This window comes from Zootoca vivipara, chromosome 3 (genome assembly GCF_965207765.1).
Source record: "Zootoca vivipara chromosome 3, rZooViv2.hap1.1, whole genome shotgun sequence".
Classification (NCBI taxonomy): domain Eukaryota; kingdom Metazoa; phylum Chordata; class Lepidosauria; order Squamata; family Lacertidae; genus Zootoca; species Zootoca vivipara.
Genome location: NC_142586.1, coordinates 53,676,215 through 53,694,267, shown reverse-complemented (window position 1 = coordinate 53,694,267; position 18,053 = coordinate 53,676,215). Strand labels below are relative to the sequence as shown.

The window sequence follows — 18,053 nt, the reverse complement described above, 5'->3', positions numbered from 1 at the left end:
TGTCAAAGCCCTACTTGAAGAAGCTGGGAAATGTAACCTTTTGCAAAATGCAAAATGCAACATTTTGCAAGCAAAGCACATTCACTACCCCTGATTCATAGCCCTTCTCCAGACCAAAGAGAGGAAATGTCAATGGCATACACACAAAACTTATTTATACACCATTTCAGGTTCTATTTTTGCCTAATATTTCATAAAGCTTTGTTATTTTTCTTCTACTATCTCTTATTTTAAAGCATGCTGTCCCCGAAAAGCACTTATTTTGAGGTCATTGTACTGCACTTGGAGCTACAGAAAGGCAACAAAATGCTTGCTCTTGATCAAATGAATCCCAAATCCACCAATCAACTGTCTGAAAAGGAAAAGGGAATAGCATTGACTGAATTAATCTCCCAATTCCATGCACAGAAGCATGAATCTTTTAATGGGCTATGTGTGTGCAGCCACAGGTACATGTTGGCATCCATCAGTCTCAGGAGATAATGCAAGAGGGTAAAGTCTTTGGGGTAAAGTCTAACTGTTGGAGAGTTACAGTGCCTGTTGTGGCTGCAGAGACCAATATGGGTGAGACACGTTTTATTGCAGATTCCCACACAGTGGGGTTAGTGTTGCCAGCCTTCATTTCATGTTTGGATATCTTTGTAATACAGAGTTGGTCTGCCAATGGGCCTAGTGCCTGGAGCTAGATTCCCATAGAGCAGGCATCTCCAACTGGGCTTCCCCAAAAAAGCTCAACAACTTTGGTCAAAACTATGGGTAGATCACTGCCAGTTTTTTTTTATAGTGAGAGTAGATTGCAGTCTCTTGGGAGTCGGACATGCCTGCCATAGAGCATGTCCTTGGGGATCCTGCCATCTTCCATTCTGTACGTGACCAAGCCAGCATAGACATCATGGAGATTGTGAACATGCTGGGAATGTGGGTTTAGGAGAGCACATCTTTGTTTGCTGGACTAGTTGTAGAATTAGGAGTAAACACCCATTGTTATGCTCCATCAATGGAGAACCTTGCTTCCATGTATGTATCATCCCAAGATGGATCAGTTCATTTAGAATGGTTTTAGTCAACATTAATAAATAGTTTTAAAGATCTTATGATTGCCAGAATAACTTTATTTTAAAAACAATGACAGGAACAACAGTCACCCATATTATTATTAGTTACAGGTAGGTAGCCGTGTTGGTCTGACGTAGTCGAAACAAAATAAAAAAAATCCTTCCAGCAGCACCTTAAAGACCAACTAAGTTTTTATTTTGGTATGAGCTTTCGTGTGCATGCACACTTCTTCAGATACACTGAATTAGAACTAATTCAGTGTATCTGAAGCTGGAATGATTTTTTAATTTTTTTTACCATATTATTATTATTATTATTATTATTATTATTATTATTATTATTTATAAATAACTTATCATGTAATTCATCTTCTTTCAAACACCCCAAAACTAATTTGGACTTTTTACAATCAAATTAGCCCAAGTACAAATACAGTAATAGTAAGAAGCCTAAAATCTCTTGACAATGATGAGTAGTCTGATGTTTTCCATCTTAAAATAAATAAATAAACTGCATGGAAAGCTAATACATTTTTCGCCTCCTTTTTAACATCTGCTTCACAGAAGCAAATATGCTTATTTGAATAATTATAAAGATTGTACTCCATTGTTTAGCTATAACTGCAATTAGTGCAACCAGCATGAAAAAAGAGGCATTAAGCTGCAAAACATTTTATCAGTCCTTCTGTAAAGTGTTTCCTTTGCTAAGCATATGAACTGGAAAATCATGACTCAGCACTTGGTTTTATATCTTGGCTATATCCCAAGGGCCTTGCTACTGGCACATATTTGCTTTTACCATCCATTACCTCAGTTTTATTCATTTGAATCAACACTGTGGTCTGCGCCAAGTGCATAGAACTGAGCAGGACACGTCTAGAAGTCTCCAGTAGCCAGGCCTGAGGGAACTTAACTGCCTAGGGCTCTAGGCAGATGCTATCAGCAGCTACAACATGCAGCTGGTACACACGTCTGAAGGTTTCCACATCAGGACCTGGTGGCTCCTGACTCTATTCTGTAACCCTAGTTCTTCACCAATCTGGCACCTTCCTGGATATGTGCAAACTAGAGCAATACTTTAATCTGCATAGGACTGACCCAGGGGCGTTGCTTAGTATGTGAAAGACTGTGGACACAGGCCCATGATACAAGTTTCCATACAATTAGCCCAGCAGTCCAGCATGCTGTTGTATCATCTATCTATCTGTCATCTATATCTATCATCTATCTATCTATCTATCTATCTATCTATCTATCTATCTATCTATCTATCTATCTATCTAACATCTACCATCTATCTATTTATCGATCATCTATCTATCTATCTATCTATCTATCTATCTATCTATCTATCTATCTATCATCTAATCCTCCTTACTTATTCTGCTTCTATCTCCATGCCTCCACTACCCTGCTCAATGAGTCACTTCAATGCAGAGAACTCACAGAGAGATCCTATAGCAGTTGATATAACTGTGTCAATCCAATCAACCCTGGATCTTCCCAAGCTATGGCAGCAAGATTAAAGATATGCAGTGCAGAGGAAAAGACAGGGAGAAAGCAGGGACGGAAACGAAAGAGACCTCTCTAGCCGTTATAGTGATATTTTAGTTGCTGCTAATGTGGATGAGAGGTGTTGGTAATGAGAATGAGTTCTCCATCCAATGCAGGCTTTATATTTACATCATAAATTTGGCTGAAACAAACATTACTTTAATCATAACATGTGACAATGTGGTAAGAGATTAGTGCTTGGCATATTCTGCATAAGTCAGCCTATTTTAGAACTTTTGTCTGGTATGATCTGGTTTAATTTGGTTCAGTTTGTGGAGTAGGTATGGACATCAGGATAATATGACAAGAGTTTCAAAATAGGAAGTTGTTACACACACACTTTCCGTTCTGCTAGAATCTGTTAACAAGGAAATAGCCTCCTTTGTGGAGACTGCCATTAGTATAAAGACACACAAGCAGCAGATTACTACTACCAAGTAAAAGAGCAACTGTAGTATGCAGGATTTACGATACAATGCAGACACTCATAAAGAGGACCAAATACCAGATTCTCAAAATTCCCATGCCAGCACCATTCAGTGATGATATGCAACTACGTTAAACGATTACCTCTGATAACCTGGCATATCTTGGAATATACACATTTGTATGCACAAGGAAAACCCTGTATCATTAGAGAGGCAAACATACCTCTTATGGATCTAAAGTGCATGAGTGTTTGTATATCAGTTAGAACATGGTTATGTAAGCATGGTGAAAAGTAATTGTTACTGTATAACCTCAGCCTTTGTTTTCTGTGTTATACAGAAGCAAAGTCAGAATCTGAAGGCCTGATGTTCAGACCTTAAACCAATTTTGCTCAGATGCAAAATCTATCTAAAAATGGTGTGGGTGGGGGAATAATTTAGCATTAAACAAAGAACCTTATTTACATCATGAAAGAGTTTGATGAATGCAGCAGGTTTAGTTGTTTTGTTCTAATGTGAAAAATGAATCTCGTTAAGAATCTCCAGGAACCTTTATCAAACTATATCTGTCTTGATTTGATGCCTCCAGTCCATAAAAGTAAAAAGGTAAAGGACCCTTGGACGGTTAAGTCCAGTCAAAGGCGACTATGGGGTTGTGGCTCTCATCTTGCTTTCAGGCTGAGGGAGCTGGTGTTTGTCCACAGACAGTTTTCCGGGTCATGTGGACAAAACCGCTTCTGGCACAACGGGACCGCTTCTGGCACAACGGGACACCGCGACAGAAGCCAAAGCACATGGAAATGCTGTTTACGCTTTCAAACTGCTAGGTTGACAGGAGCTGGGACACAGTAATGGGAGCTCACTCTGTCATGGGGATTCAAACCGCCAACCTTCCAATTAGCAAGCCCAAGAGGCCGAGTGGTTTAGACCACAGCACCACAGATAAAGATCAAGAATAAATTGCTGAGAATGGTCCTGTAGGAAAGAAGCAGATGCTAGCTAAAAGAAGTCCCAAAAGATTATGAACAGCATACCTTTCACAGTAACATTATCTTTATAATATTTAAGTGTATGTGTGTTATAATATTTAAGTGGTATGGTCTGAGAACATATGAAGCTAGCACCTTGCTGAAGCTAAGTTGAATGATAATATGAAAAATGTAAAGAAACATAACTTGCCTATCAGGTTGTGGAAAGAACTTTTCAAAATCCTCTGTAAAATAAGGAAGGTGGTGAGTGCAGGGCCTATAGCAGCATACATTAGTTAAAACCACCAATGCACAGGCTGATAGGTCTCTGTGTTGGGGCATCCACCATGCAAATGGAACCTTCTTCCTTCTTTGACAATGTTTGTAAGAGGTGGTCGGAAAATGCAAAACAAACAAATAAACAAACAAACACTGCATAGCAATGGGAAATAAAATTGAAAGACATAAGGTACTGTTGATCTTCTTGTGGGAGATACTGTTTTGCTCCTGATTCCCCAGTGAAAGTGAGTTTAAAAGAACATTTCATGGCTATTTTCTTCTCCATGGGAGAGCATACTGGGCTTTCACTGTGTGAAAACATCTTCTTATACTTTCAGCAGTTATGGTTGAACTGATAGCAAGTAGCCATCAGAACAGAAAATATGATGCATAGTTTAGGAACCAAACTCATAGCCCTGGAGTTTCACTCAGAGATAGCCTTTATTTCTGGCTCTCAAGGCAGTCAGATCAGAAACCTTCCGTGGGATTATATAACGTCCTTATTTCTTTTCTCAAGTACAGTATTCATCTTCTTCTTTGTCAATCATTTTCCTCTGTTCATGGGGGCGGGGTGGGGATCAAAATGAACTCCAATTAATCAGTGAACTTATTCCTAAGCAGCTTGCTGCTGCCCCCGCCCCAAGAGATGGTGTTCCACTGTTCCAGGCTAATTGATACACTTTGGGTCTTACCATAGAAATATATTTTTAGCTTTCAACACACATCCATAAACAGTCCTGGGAACATATGACATCAACTTTACAACATAATGCTTCCTTCAAGGCTTATATTAGTGGGGAGAGGGGACACTGAGGACACCAGTAAAAGCCTCTGGCAACCATCAGAGAAGCATAAAAACTCATCAAAAGAGTTCCAAGATGAGGAGGTCTTAATATGCATTTTTGATCAACTGCACTTTCCTAGCTTAGGATGGAGGGGGTGGGCAAGGAGGGAAGAGGTTATTTCTGATTAATGTGGTGTATCTGAAATATTTTTCTGAATTGTAAAGTTGAAATAGGGAGGAAATGCTGATTTGAGACAGATGAAAATTTATACTTCAAAACTCAGCCAATACAATCAGTTTATCAAAAGGCATACAAATCGTATAAATGAAGGTTCATAAGGACATAAGAAAAGGGAACTGAAGGAGAAACTGTGTTTACTATGGAAAATTAGTGTGTGCTGAGGAGGGTCACTAAACTCAGGGCTTAGAAGTTACAGAAAATATTTTTAGAAGCAATATTCATATGATAATTATTTCCCCTGTTATTTATGCATCATTCCAGGGGATATGTACAGCAAATACTTTAAAAGAGAATTAATGCTGTATTAAACCTGAATGAAAAGAATTTATATTCCATGCATTTAATGTCCCTTTATATGCCCACTGTTCGTACAGTACTAGCATATCCTTGAGTTTTTCTTACAAATCAGTTCAGTATTTGTTTATGTAGAAAGAGGACAAAACACATGCACTCTAGGCCCCTTGTTCTTAACCTTTTTTTTGACTCATGGACCCCTTTGAGCATTTGATGAAAGCTATGGATGCCCTCCCCAGTTTTTCTCCCCACAAAGACAATTTGCAAAGTAACAGGAAGGAATCTGGAAGTGTGTGTGTGTGTGTGTGTGTGTGTGTGTGTGTGTATGTGTGTATGTGTACCTAGTGCACAGACCTGAAGCCCATCATGGATCCCCTAGGGTGCATGGATCATAGGTTAAGAACCACTTCTCTACACAAAGAAATGTATATTTTTTATCTAGTTAAATTCCAGTTGGACAAGCAGAAGCTTTTGACAGTCCGCTTACACAGAAGAAACAAAATAGTAGTAGTAGCTAGGGTGGTGCGACAGAGCTGCAGAGTTGCCCTCCAACCACTATTACATCTTCCCTAGATGGGAATTGGGTGGGGCAAGATGGTGGCACGATTAGGGCTGCCCAGATGCACTGGTAAAACAAATCTGGCACACCTGCTAATGCATCCACATAGCTCCTGACATTGCCAGCACTCTGTCCCACCCAGGTAAGCTGTAGTGATGGCAGTGTCAGGAGGGTGTCTCTGCAGCTCTGTCCCACCACGCCAATGGCTATTGTTGAAGTTCTAATGGGTATCAGTGAATATTTGTGTGATGGTAAGAAACAATAGCTGAGGAGTAAGGCTAACAGAAAAGTCCCTTTCAGGAACTGCAGAAATCACTTGCAAGACACATATATCATAACTATTTCTTTCATGCCTGACAAATGAGAGCAGTATACTATCCACTGTATCTACTGGTCTTGCCCTGCTGTGTGGTCCCATGACTGTGAAACTCCCTTCTGCTGGAGGTATCAATGAGATAAACTCTGGTCAGTTTCTGTCAGCAAGTGAAGACATTTTTATTCTCCCAGGCATTTGGGGCAAAGTTTACCGAGTTTACATATATATTTGTGCTGGTGTGCTTTACTGAATGGTTTTTTAGTAGCCTGTTTTAAACAAATGTATATGTGAATGTGCCTTTTGTAGCATGATGAGAACCAGCCTGGGATGACTATGATGCGAATCCACAGATTTGGCAACAACAACAACAAATTATTTTGTGGAGAACTGCAGTTCTGGGAATGGGGAGGGAGGCTATTCCTTTGGAATAAAGGACTCTTACACACAGGAGTGTATTGGTCTTTAAACATAATCTGAAGCAATTGTGAAGTGGAAGAAGAGTCCCTTCAGAATTCAAGAAGGCATGTATATTACTCAAGCCTAATTCTAGGCATGTTCAAGCACCTTGAGGACCTATATTAAAGAATCAACAAATGATACCTACTATTTAACTCAAAACACAGTGTAAAAGGAGGTCAACAGGGTTAATACCATCCAGCACCTACACTGCAGTAAACTGGTGTCATGTGTCACTGCTAAAAACACTTTCTATCGATTGATTCTACTGAGAAAAGGGCATGAAAGTAATAAGACAGATTTGAGTGCCTGAAAGCTGAGAAAAGCAACATGCGATGAAAAAGTAATTCAGGCTGGGACAACAACTGAAATAAAAGCAACCAATTTATGTTACAGGTCAACGGCCCAGAAATGTGTAATAAAACTACATATCACTTTTAAAAAACACCATTCCATTTTTCTATATTTAATTAGAAAAGAATAAACTCTGCATTCCACAAAGAACAGAATCAAGAAAATTAGTCAAGAATTTGACTAGAGGGTTTTATTTCTGTTGCCCGCACATGACAATGCTTGAAATAAGCCTCAGAAGCTTTGAAAAGGTGCTAGACAAACAACAAAACAGAATAATCTACATCCCAGTATTTATTTATAGAACAGGTCCAATCTATTTGCACATCTCTGGATTTGGTGAGAACACACACTGACATTGTTTCCACTGCTTCAGCTTCTGTGCTAATTCAGTCTTCTCCATAAGCAAACAGTGTTGAGTTGGTATAGAATGGTGGCTAACAGTGTAAGCAATAGAGATGGACATTGGTTCAAATCTCAGCACAGCCAATAGCTCCCTGGACATGGATAACTTTATGGAAAGGGCTGTCTTTCAGCCACACCTCTGTGATATGGGAATAATACTGGTAATATGGGAGTAATACTGGTAATAGCCCCATCTGGCATGCAAGCTGAGACCCTACCTGCCCGCGGGCTGTCTCACCAATGGTGCATGCTCTAGTTATCTCTCACTTGGACTACTGCAATGCGCTCTACGTGGGGCTACCTTTGAAGGTGACCCGGAAACTACAATTAATCCAGAATGCAGCAGCTAGACTGGTGACTGGGAGCAACCACTGAGACCACATAACACCGGTCTTGAAAGACCTACATTGGCTCCCAGTACATTTCCGAGCACAATTCAAAGTGTTGGTGCTGACCCTAAACGGCCTCGGTCCAGTATACCTGAAGAAGCATCTCCACCTCCATCGTTCTGCCCGTACACTGAGGTCCAGTGCTGAGGGCCTTCTGGTGGTTCCCTCCCTGCAAGAAGCCAAGTTTCAGGGAACCAGGCAGAGGGCCTTCTCGGTAGTGGCACCCGCCCTGTGGAACACCCTCCCACCAGATGTCAAAGAGAAAAACTACTACCAGACCTTTAGAGCACATCTGAAGGCAGCCCTGTTTAGGGAAGCTTTAAATGTTTAATAAATTATTGTATTTTAATATTCCTGCTGGAAGCTGCCCAGAGTGGCTGGGGAAACCCAGCCAGATGGGCGGGGTATAAATAATAAATTGTTGTTGTTGTTGTAAGCGCTAGCTTTTCACATTTAGGAAAAGGATGGTGATTATTACTATTACTAGTCCTACTACTATTAATAGGGATAGTGAAAAATATTTTTCTATAATGCTGCAGGGTTGCTATAATACTAAACATATGCAGCACTAGTGAAATGCGAAGCAAATAGCAGAAGGAATCGCAAGATAATATTGCTCAAGTAAATGGTTTTGCACATCTATTTTGAGACGAGGTGCAGTTTCTGGGGCTTAGGTTTTTGTTCTTTTTTCCTCTGAAAATATAATGCTTTTTGAGTTGCATGCCACCAAAGCCCTTTAAAAAATTGTTTGATGATGTACTACAATGTGGTTATATTATGGGTGGGGCACACGCTGAAACAATATAAAAGAATCCTTGGACTTGCAGAAAGATGCTAGCAGGATACACCACACACAAGTGCACTAGGCATCTGTGACACAATAAACCACAGTGCCTGTTTCCATCATCAGTCCACCAACAGGAAACATCTGAAATTGGAGGGCAAAGAGTTTCATTAGGTGATTTCAGTCAGTAGTCCACACTGACCCCAGTTATTTGTATTGGATACCAACAGGCATGCTTTTATAAGTTGTCACTGGGAATAGACTAAAGCCATAAATCAGCCATTAGAAAGTGATAAGATCTTGTTGCTTCTATCTTGGATTATATTTGGACCAGCAAGCTAGAGAAGTAAACCTTTAAATGCTGCATCTTGCGTCCCTGAGTCCCTGAGTCCCTGAGGCTCTGTCTTTTGTAATAAAGAAGAAATCGCCACTATTGACTTCTTTAGCCTCACATAAAATTCAGTGTGTCCAGAGTCACTTCCAGACTGCCAACATTTTTAAGTACTAACTTTTGGAGAGTACAAATCTGAAACTGAATATGACAGAACTCTCACTCTAACCATTAATAGTTAAAACATTCCGAGGGACGCTTCTCTTATTTCCAGTTTAATGATAATGTTCCAAGTAAACTCAGCTCATTAACATTAATGGACAGCAAAGGCCTGGTAGAAGTTGCAAGTTTTTAGGAAGTACCAAAATCCACCCACAAACATTAGGCATTTGTCTGATCTCTTAGGGGAGGTTGTTCCGTGGAGTGAAAACCATAACAAAACGGCCCTCATCCTGATTCTTGAAAGATGGACCTATTGATGCAGGCTTCTGTGTGCTGAAGAATGACCAGGGCCTTGTTTGAAGATGTTAATGGCTCTGCAACAAAACTTTAAACCTGAATTGGTAGCATACTGGCAGCCAGGACAATTCTTTTAAAAGTGGCTTGTGGTAAACTGCCCCAGTCAGCAGATCTAGTCACTGTGTTCTTCATTAGTTGCAGCGTCAAGACCTGCCTTCTAGGCAGCCCCACATAGAGTGCTTTACAGTAGCCCATAATTTTTCAAAATAAATTTAGGCTAGGATTCTAGTAAAGCACTGAAGTGAAACAAATTAAACTAGTTGCATAGGTACTGGAACTGGAACAATATGGACCTTGGACACAAATGGAAATCTAAGAAAATGTAGTGTGCACAGAAAAATAACTATTTTACAGATTTTGTGATCCCTAGACACACCCTCAAAACAAATGACATCCCTCCCCCCACTTAAATCAAACAAAACACAGAGCAAAAAGCAGGAAACACCCCTCCCTAAACTAACCTCCACTCAACCAAACAAAAGAAAAAGCAGGCAAAACACACTCCATACAACCAAAACAGTAAAGCAACAAAGTCTCTCCCCAGCATTCAGGGTAAAGGGAGTTTGCTGAGTGGATGACTACACTTTCTGCTGACCCAGTGCTACCCATGGTAAGAATTTCAAAGAATTAAAATTGGAAGTGGCAGTAGGCCTTGATGGGCACTAAAGGTGTGTGTGTCTGAGCATGCTGTGATGCCCATGGACAAAGGTTCAGCAAATGGTGTTTTTTTAAAAAATAAAAATCTTAATGATTGCAATGAGGGGCATGATTGAAACAGGCAATCTTCAAGGGCATCTGGGGCTCAAGTAACTTTTGCCGTAAACCACTGAGCCTAGGGTTTGCTGATCAGAAGGTCAGCAGTTTGAATCCCCACAACAGGGTGCGCTCCTGTTGTTCAGTCCCAGCTCCTGCCAACCTAGCAGTTCGAAAGCACGTCAAAGTGCAAGTAGATAAATAGGTACCACTCTGGCAGGAAGATGAACGGCATTTCCGTGCTGGCCACAGGACCTGGAAAAACTGTCTGTGGACAAACACCAGCTCCCTTGGCCAGTAAAGCGAGATGAGCGCCGTAACCCCAGAGTCATTCACAACTGGACTTGACTGACAGGGGTCCTTTAGCCTACCTTTTATCCTGCCTTTTAAATTATAGGAACCTTTCTGATTGATAAAAAAGGGTTGGTTTTTTTTTACCGCTCTAAAACAAACTAATGTAGCTGTTATCATTAAAAGCAGTGCTGTCACAATCTTGGGACGTTCTGTGTAAACAGTGCACCTGTGACTTTCCCCTCAAGGCCAGCTCACTTCAGTGTTTGCCGGAAAGGTGAAGCAAGCAACATGCACCATCTTTCTTCATTTTGTTGAAGTGCACAGTCCAGGGACAGCCTCTGTCAGAATTAGGATGGTTTCTTTACCTGATTGTACAGTACAGAGTTAATTTATTAAGGCTGATATTTTTTCCATTAGAATTCATGATTTCTGGAATTTAATGTGCAATACTTTAAGATACAGGAAATGCACCCTTATTGTGGCCATTTTTCCACTGACAAAAACAGAACTATAGATCACATCTGCAAGCAGCAGGCCTATTTGCATAGTTAGAAGAGAGCTGTAATGCTTTATTTTTAGAGGCAGAGAAGCTCCCATTCTGGAAGGCAATAATCATTTACCAATGAAGTCAATTTAGCTCTACAAAAGATTTACGGGTGCAGAGATAGAGTGACTGGATGAGAAGCAAAACCTTTCCATGATACCATTACAAGGTACTATTTGAATACGATGCTAATGCACTCACACTGCACTTCAATTATACCGTCCAAATCTAATTTCAAGGGACAACCTGTGCTTTTAAGGTCCTTAAGTGTGTGTGATATATTGTTCATCTGCTGGATATTTTTCAGTGGTTCTTTTGTACTATCCTAACACATAGTTGGCATTAAGGGGATTTTATAGAATTTACATTTAATACAGTACACATCTTGTGAGTAAATAATCAAATCAGCATGCCTTGAACTTTCACAATGCAAAAGTTGTCAGGGAGCCAAATCTTGCTTCTTAGCTACTTTTGGTGAGTAAAATGTAAAAAGATGAACCACGGTACTATTGTGAAAGGATGTTTGCTATTTCATGCACTTCAATGTCTTCCATTTTCCCTATCATATATTCCTTTTCTTTGTTAGATAGCTGGATAGCAGTAGTCTCTCAGCCTTGTCACACAAAAGGTCTAAACAGAAACTGTCACAATACTTTCAAGGAATTACTGCTACATGCTTATACACTGCATTTAATGACAGTAGTACTGACAAGCTTAAAGAGGGACAATTGGCATTCACAACAGTATTGTGGACTGTTTGGGGCATAGTGGGTTGTATCCTTGCTTCCTTTGAGAGAGTCAGTTTGTGCTGTACACCAGGGTGGGGAAGGGACAGGCCGGGCAACGGATACATAGCAAGGCAGTTAGTGACTGTGCCACATGCCAGCCCTTCCTCCAACCTGGGGAACTGTGGTTGTCCTATTTGCTAGCCCTTGGGTTTGTGGCTGCTGCTGTTGAATGCCAGGTCGGCTCTGAATAAGATAACCCTCACCCATGATCTGATTGTGAATGAGGTGGCTGGTCTGTATCACTGAGACCTGGGTGAGTGATCAGGGTAGAGTTGATTTCACACTGTTGTGCCAACCTGGGTACTTGGTGCAGCATCAGAGCAGACTTTGAGGGTTGGGGAGGGTTGCTGCAGTCTATAGAAATGCCATCTCTCTCTCTCTCTCTCTCTCTCTCTCTCTCTCTCTCTCTCTCTCTCTCTCTCTCTCCAAGCTTTCTGTCCAGTTGAGGAGAGATCTAGAGTGTGTGGGCAATCGAGACAGAATGGGGATTCTGCTGGTTTAGTGCCCACCTTGCTGCCCAGCAGTCTCCCTGCCTGAGCTGACAGAGCTGTTCCCACAGGTGGAGTTGAGGCCCCCCAAACTGGCTCTAGATTGACTGGCTCTAGGGTGGCTCAGGACTGTGACAACCATGACAACCATGGAACTGTTTTATCATGTCATTGGCCCAACGCATGTGGCAGGCCACAGTCTGGACCTTGTTTGTTCAACTGAGCAGGAAGAGGGTGATCTGAAAGTGGGGGATATTGACATCAGTCCCTTATCAAGGTCAGATCATTTCCTGTTGAGATTTAGGCTTTCAGCACCTTTCCACCTCTGCAGAGGTGGGGGACCTATTAGTATGGTCTGCCTTTGGAGGCTGGTGGATCCAATAAATTTCCTGACAGCTCTCATGGATTTTCCAGCTGATATGACTGGCAGTCTTGTCAAAGCCCTGGCCAACCTCTGGAACATGTGGATCTCTCAGGCCATTGACACAATCATCCCTGAGCACCATCTCCCACTCATAGAGCCCACTTGGTTCCTTGGTATACTCCAGAGTTTAGGCCAATGAGACAAGTTGGAAGATGATTTGAATGCATGTGGAGGAAAACTCCAGTTGAATGCAATAGAACAGTAGTGAGGGTTCATTACTGAGCCTATTAAGTAGCAGTGAAGGCAGCTGCACCCCTATCTGGACAAGGATAGCCTAACTTCTGTTGCCTATGCTCTGTTCCATTTTAAAAATATATTGTTTTTATATATTCACACACAAATTCAGACACAAACACACACACAAAATTCTGCTCATCAAGTCCTTTGGAAACCTCATGTGAAAATGCAAACCATATACTAAATGCCACTCAAAAAGTGGCTTCTGCTATTAATAAATAATGAAAATAATAAATTAGATTTTACAATGCACCTTAAGTCCAGAGGCACATATACATATTTAAAATATTTAGAATGAATAATTAATTTAGATAAATAAATAAATGAAAAGATCAAAACCTCAAGGAGAACACATGTAATGATTGATCAGAGCTGAGGTTATACTGAAAAATATGTGCATACTGCTGCTGCTACTGTTGCTTATATATATATATATATATATATATATATATATATATATATATATACACATACACATACACTAAGCACTCGTTCCATCTAGCTGCTCTGTTAAAACCAAATAACAGAGATAGAAAATGGGTTTTCAGATGGCATTTTATAATTGAAGCGGATATATGAATAGCATTCCAAAAACTAAGGTCTAGAGAGAAAACCCATACAGGTGAGAAACACAAAGGATAACATAAGTTTTGAAGAGTATGAGGGGATATTGAAAGAGTGCTATGAAAAGCCAGGAAAGAGTGTAACAGAGTACAGATGCTTAAATGCATCTCAAAGGGAATATAAAAGAAAGCCAAAGTCACACAGCAAACAAAAAAAGGGAGCATGGTCAAAAAGTAACGAGCATGGGAAATATAAGCAACTGGATTCAAAGAGAGAGAGAGAGAGAGAGAGAGAGAGAGAGAGAGAGAGAGAGAGAGAGAGAGAGAGGTTTCAAGTGAGAAACAGATAAACATGAAAAAGGTATATTCAAAAATATTTGAAGAAATTACAGTATTCCAAGTGAAAGTGACTAAAGATTTTCTATTTATCATAAGAGAAAGAGGCACATTTTAGAGATGTTAAGCAGCAGGAATCAACAATATTCTGCAACAAAAAGAAAAACACTGCCTGTTGAAAAACTGAAATCAAATTTGTAACCCTGCTGAAAAATGTTCACTAGGGTGCTGTGCTAGAGCCCCACGCCAAATTCTGGAGCCGGCACAGAGAACAACAACAAGTGTCTCAGTGGCCAAACAAGATTTATGGGTAGACTGCCGCAGTCCATGGAGGCCCTAATCTTTGCTAGGCATGTTAACAGCTGCTGATCCCAAAAATGAATATGTTATCTCGCCATGTGTCCCAATGCACTTCACGATCCACCAGGATGGGGAACCTGTAGCCATCCAGGTGTCAGTAGACTCCAAATCCCATCAGCCCCAAGCCAACACAACCAATTGCTGAAGATCCAGTTTGGTATTGTGGTTACAATGGGAGGAGGGACTAGGAGTTCAAATCCCACATGGCCATGAAGCTCATGTCTATCTGTCTCCTCCAGTTAGGATTCCTGCACAGACTGAGTTAGTAAACCCTTTTCCATTGCAGATCCTTGTGCTAATAGTCAATAAAGCTGTGGCACTTAACCTCATTTGTGGCCTCATATCTTTATTTCACATATTCAGCCTAACAGATATATACTTTGGTCTTCTGCATTGTTATTAAAAATGTAGATGTTCAATTTGTACAAAGAATCTAAGCGGCACTAGATGATTATTGGCTTTCTGCCTTACACTGTTCACCTTTTATTCAAATGTAATGACAGTTAATTTGGCATCAATGCAGCATAAATGCTTCCCATTTTGGAGTGCACCATATGGGTTTTGTATTCTCAGAAGACAGGGAAAAGCAATGGCTATGTGTCTGTCTCCAAGGTCACATGCACTTCCATAAACATTAGACTGCACCGTTTGAGAGGGATGACTACTAGAGCCCTGCTAATTAAATAAAACATAAATGAATCTATAATGAAGCACTAAGCAAATACAAGTAGAACAGCTTTGCCAGTTGCTGAATTCATTTTGACCAAATTGCAACATCACATGAAAGGCTAAAACATAAAAAGTGCCCGCTTCTGATCTTTTTTATATATACTGTATATATGGAAAAGATAATTATAGGACAATAGTCTATAATTAGACTATTGTCCTAACCACAAAGCCTAGGGTTTGCCAATCGGAAGGTCAGCAGTTTGAATCCCCACGACGGGGTGAGCTCCCGTTGTTCAGTCCCAGCTCCTGCCCACCTAGCAGTTTGAAAGCACGTCAACTGCAAGTAGATAAATAGGTACCGCTCCGGCGGGAAGGTAAACGGCGTTTCCGTGCGCTGCTCTGGTTGGCCAGAAGTGGCTTAGTCATGGTGGCCACATGACCCGGAAGCTGTCTGCGGACAAACGCCGGCTCCCTCAGCCTATAGAGTGAGATGAGTGTGCAACCCCAGAGTCGTCCGCGACTGGACCTTACGGTCAGGGGTACCTTTACCTTTACTTTTAGTTTTAACTGAAATGTGGAACGTGAAGACACCCGAGTCTATCTTTCATGAACACACACCCGCTGCACTAGCATCATACAAACCAACAAATGCAGATATTCAAGCCACATACCTGATTCTCATACTATACAAAAAGCCTTGTTCACACTTAATGCATAAAGGAAGAAAAAGTGTATATTGATGCATATCAATAGATATTGTAGAACTGTTACACTATATTTTAAGGCGAGTCCCCTGCCTCCACACCTTAAAATAAGGCAGGCTGTGCAAGTAATACTTGACTCCACTTTTCCATTCTGAAAGCAACTGGAGAAAACAAGAAGTACAGCCCGCACTTCTAAAGGGAAGCTTGTTGAAACAAGCATGGAAGCCTTTGCTTTACAAACATCACCGAGGGCAAATGAAGCCACTGCTTGGTCCTTATTTTAACCAGGTGTGGAAAGCATGGGGAATGCCTTGCTGCTGAACCAACCTCATATGTGTTGGTGATGGGGATGCCTTCTTTTCCATGCAAGTATTTTCATGCTTTTTGAGCCCTTCCCCACAAAGCAATTGCCCCCAATGGGTTCTTTTTATGAAGGTTAGAAAAGATACAAAACTTCCTACCCCTTGTTACTTCATCTCAAATTCTGTAGCTATAATTAAGCACAACATTGCTTCATACTTATTTTAGATAACGGTAGAGAAAGGGGAGCTAAGTGAATGATGGTATTTACTTTAGGCCACCAACTTACTATGAATACAGTAATCCAGAACAAAGGGGGATGTGAGGTCGTGCAAGTGAAGCAGCAAAAATGGCTAAGTATGCAACCCTGCATTCTCCCTACAAAATGCTGCAGAGTTATGAAAGACGCAAACTACCTTGCACAGCTGTGCACCTGGCAATTTGCAGGCTGTGAACAGGTTGTCTAATGCGTAGGAGGACATCATGCTTTGAAAATGAGGGGGACTATATTACCTCCACCCCAGTTTTACAAAATCCCTTACTGTGCCAGGTAGAGTTGCTATATTTAACCTCCCCCCCCCAGCCATTTTCCTGAGAATATAAGCATGTTAGAGCTAGAACACTGAGGCAGAATTGTGTTTTTTTTTAAAAAAATAAAAAATACACCCTTTTAAGCAACTTTAATTTACAAAGCTTTTGAAACCATAAGACAGTCTCTGTTCCCTCTATTTTTCCTTATCTGACTGAAGAAAGAGAAAGCATTAAAGGGCACTGTGTATTTTAAACACCAGGAATCAGGCATGGAATAAAGCTGGGCCAATCATCTGTCCCTTGCAAAAGTTGGGATGATATTCAGTGACTTTTCATGAGACAGTAAGGACAAACTGTAACAATTTTGGAAAGAGAGAAAGGGCTTACTAGTTCAGACAAGGTGTTTGTGGGTCTCCCTTTAAGCAATGACTTTCAAAATGCCCCCGTGGAATTGACTCCAGGGGAAGGAAGATGGCTGCTCCACTGATCAACGATCGTGCTCAGCTGATATAGCATTCCAAATAATTTTGGACTAAGAACAATTCAATTTTGCCTTGTTTGTGACGGATAGGCACTTGTTCAGGTGATAGGGATGGGAGAATGCTCGCCATCCCTATGTGAAAGGTATTCCGTTAAATGAATCCATGGACTCAACTGGTTTGTTCAACCCCCGAGAGGGGGTTGTGCCCATGCCTGAGTCCAGGGGGACCTCTGGGTGGTGAACATAGTCTGTTCATGGCTTTCCGCCTATCCAGGTGTTCACCCTTGGTTGACCTATGCTGCTGCCCTGGGTCAGCGCTGCCTGCAAGGGTGCAGGGAGCTAGTCGAACCAGAGCCTATGCAACCTCTCACCTTCTTCAAAGGTGCTTGTTGGGAAAATCAAAGTTGCTTGTTGGGAAAATGCTGCTGGTGGGGACCAAAGTTGGACGGACTACCCCAGAAGGAGCATGACATCCCCCCCCCCAACACAGATACTGCCACTCCCAGAGACTAGGTAACAACACTGGACTACTGTACACCAATCTTTCTTAGACACCCCTCAGCAATATTTGTACAACAACACTACTTTACAGGGCTGGTGTAACCCATCCTTTCTCAACCAAAATCCTGCGCTTCCTGGAATATGAATATACTAAAGGTGAATTTTATTTGAATTAGCTTGGTAATATTTTTAATGTTTATATACCTAGGGGGAAAAGCATAGCTGCCAAGTTTTCCCTTTTCTCGCGAGGAAGCCTATTCAGCATAAGGGAAAATCCCTTAAAATAAGGGATAACTTGGCAGCTCTAGTAGTCATCCCTCTCAAACGGTGCAGTCTAATGTTTATGGAAGTGCATGTGACCTTGGAG

The 18,053-nt window shown here is 41.1% G+C and overlaps 1 protein-coding gene and 1 pseudogene across 1 annotated transcript in view; one reads left to right on the top strand and one right to left on the bottom strand.

Moving 5' to 3' along the window:
• The window catches only part of NKAIN2 (sodium/potassium transporting ATPase interacting 2), a 479,483-nt gene that overhangs the window by 301,667 nt on the left and 159,763 nt on the right, over window positions 1-18,053 (bottom strand). The window lies entirely within an intron of this gene.
• Window positions 7,744-13,143, top strand: LOC148686251 (uncharacterized; annotated as a pseudogene).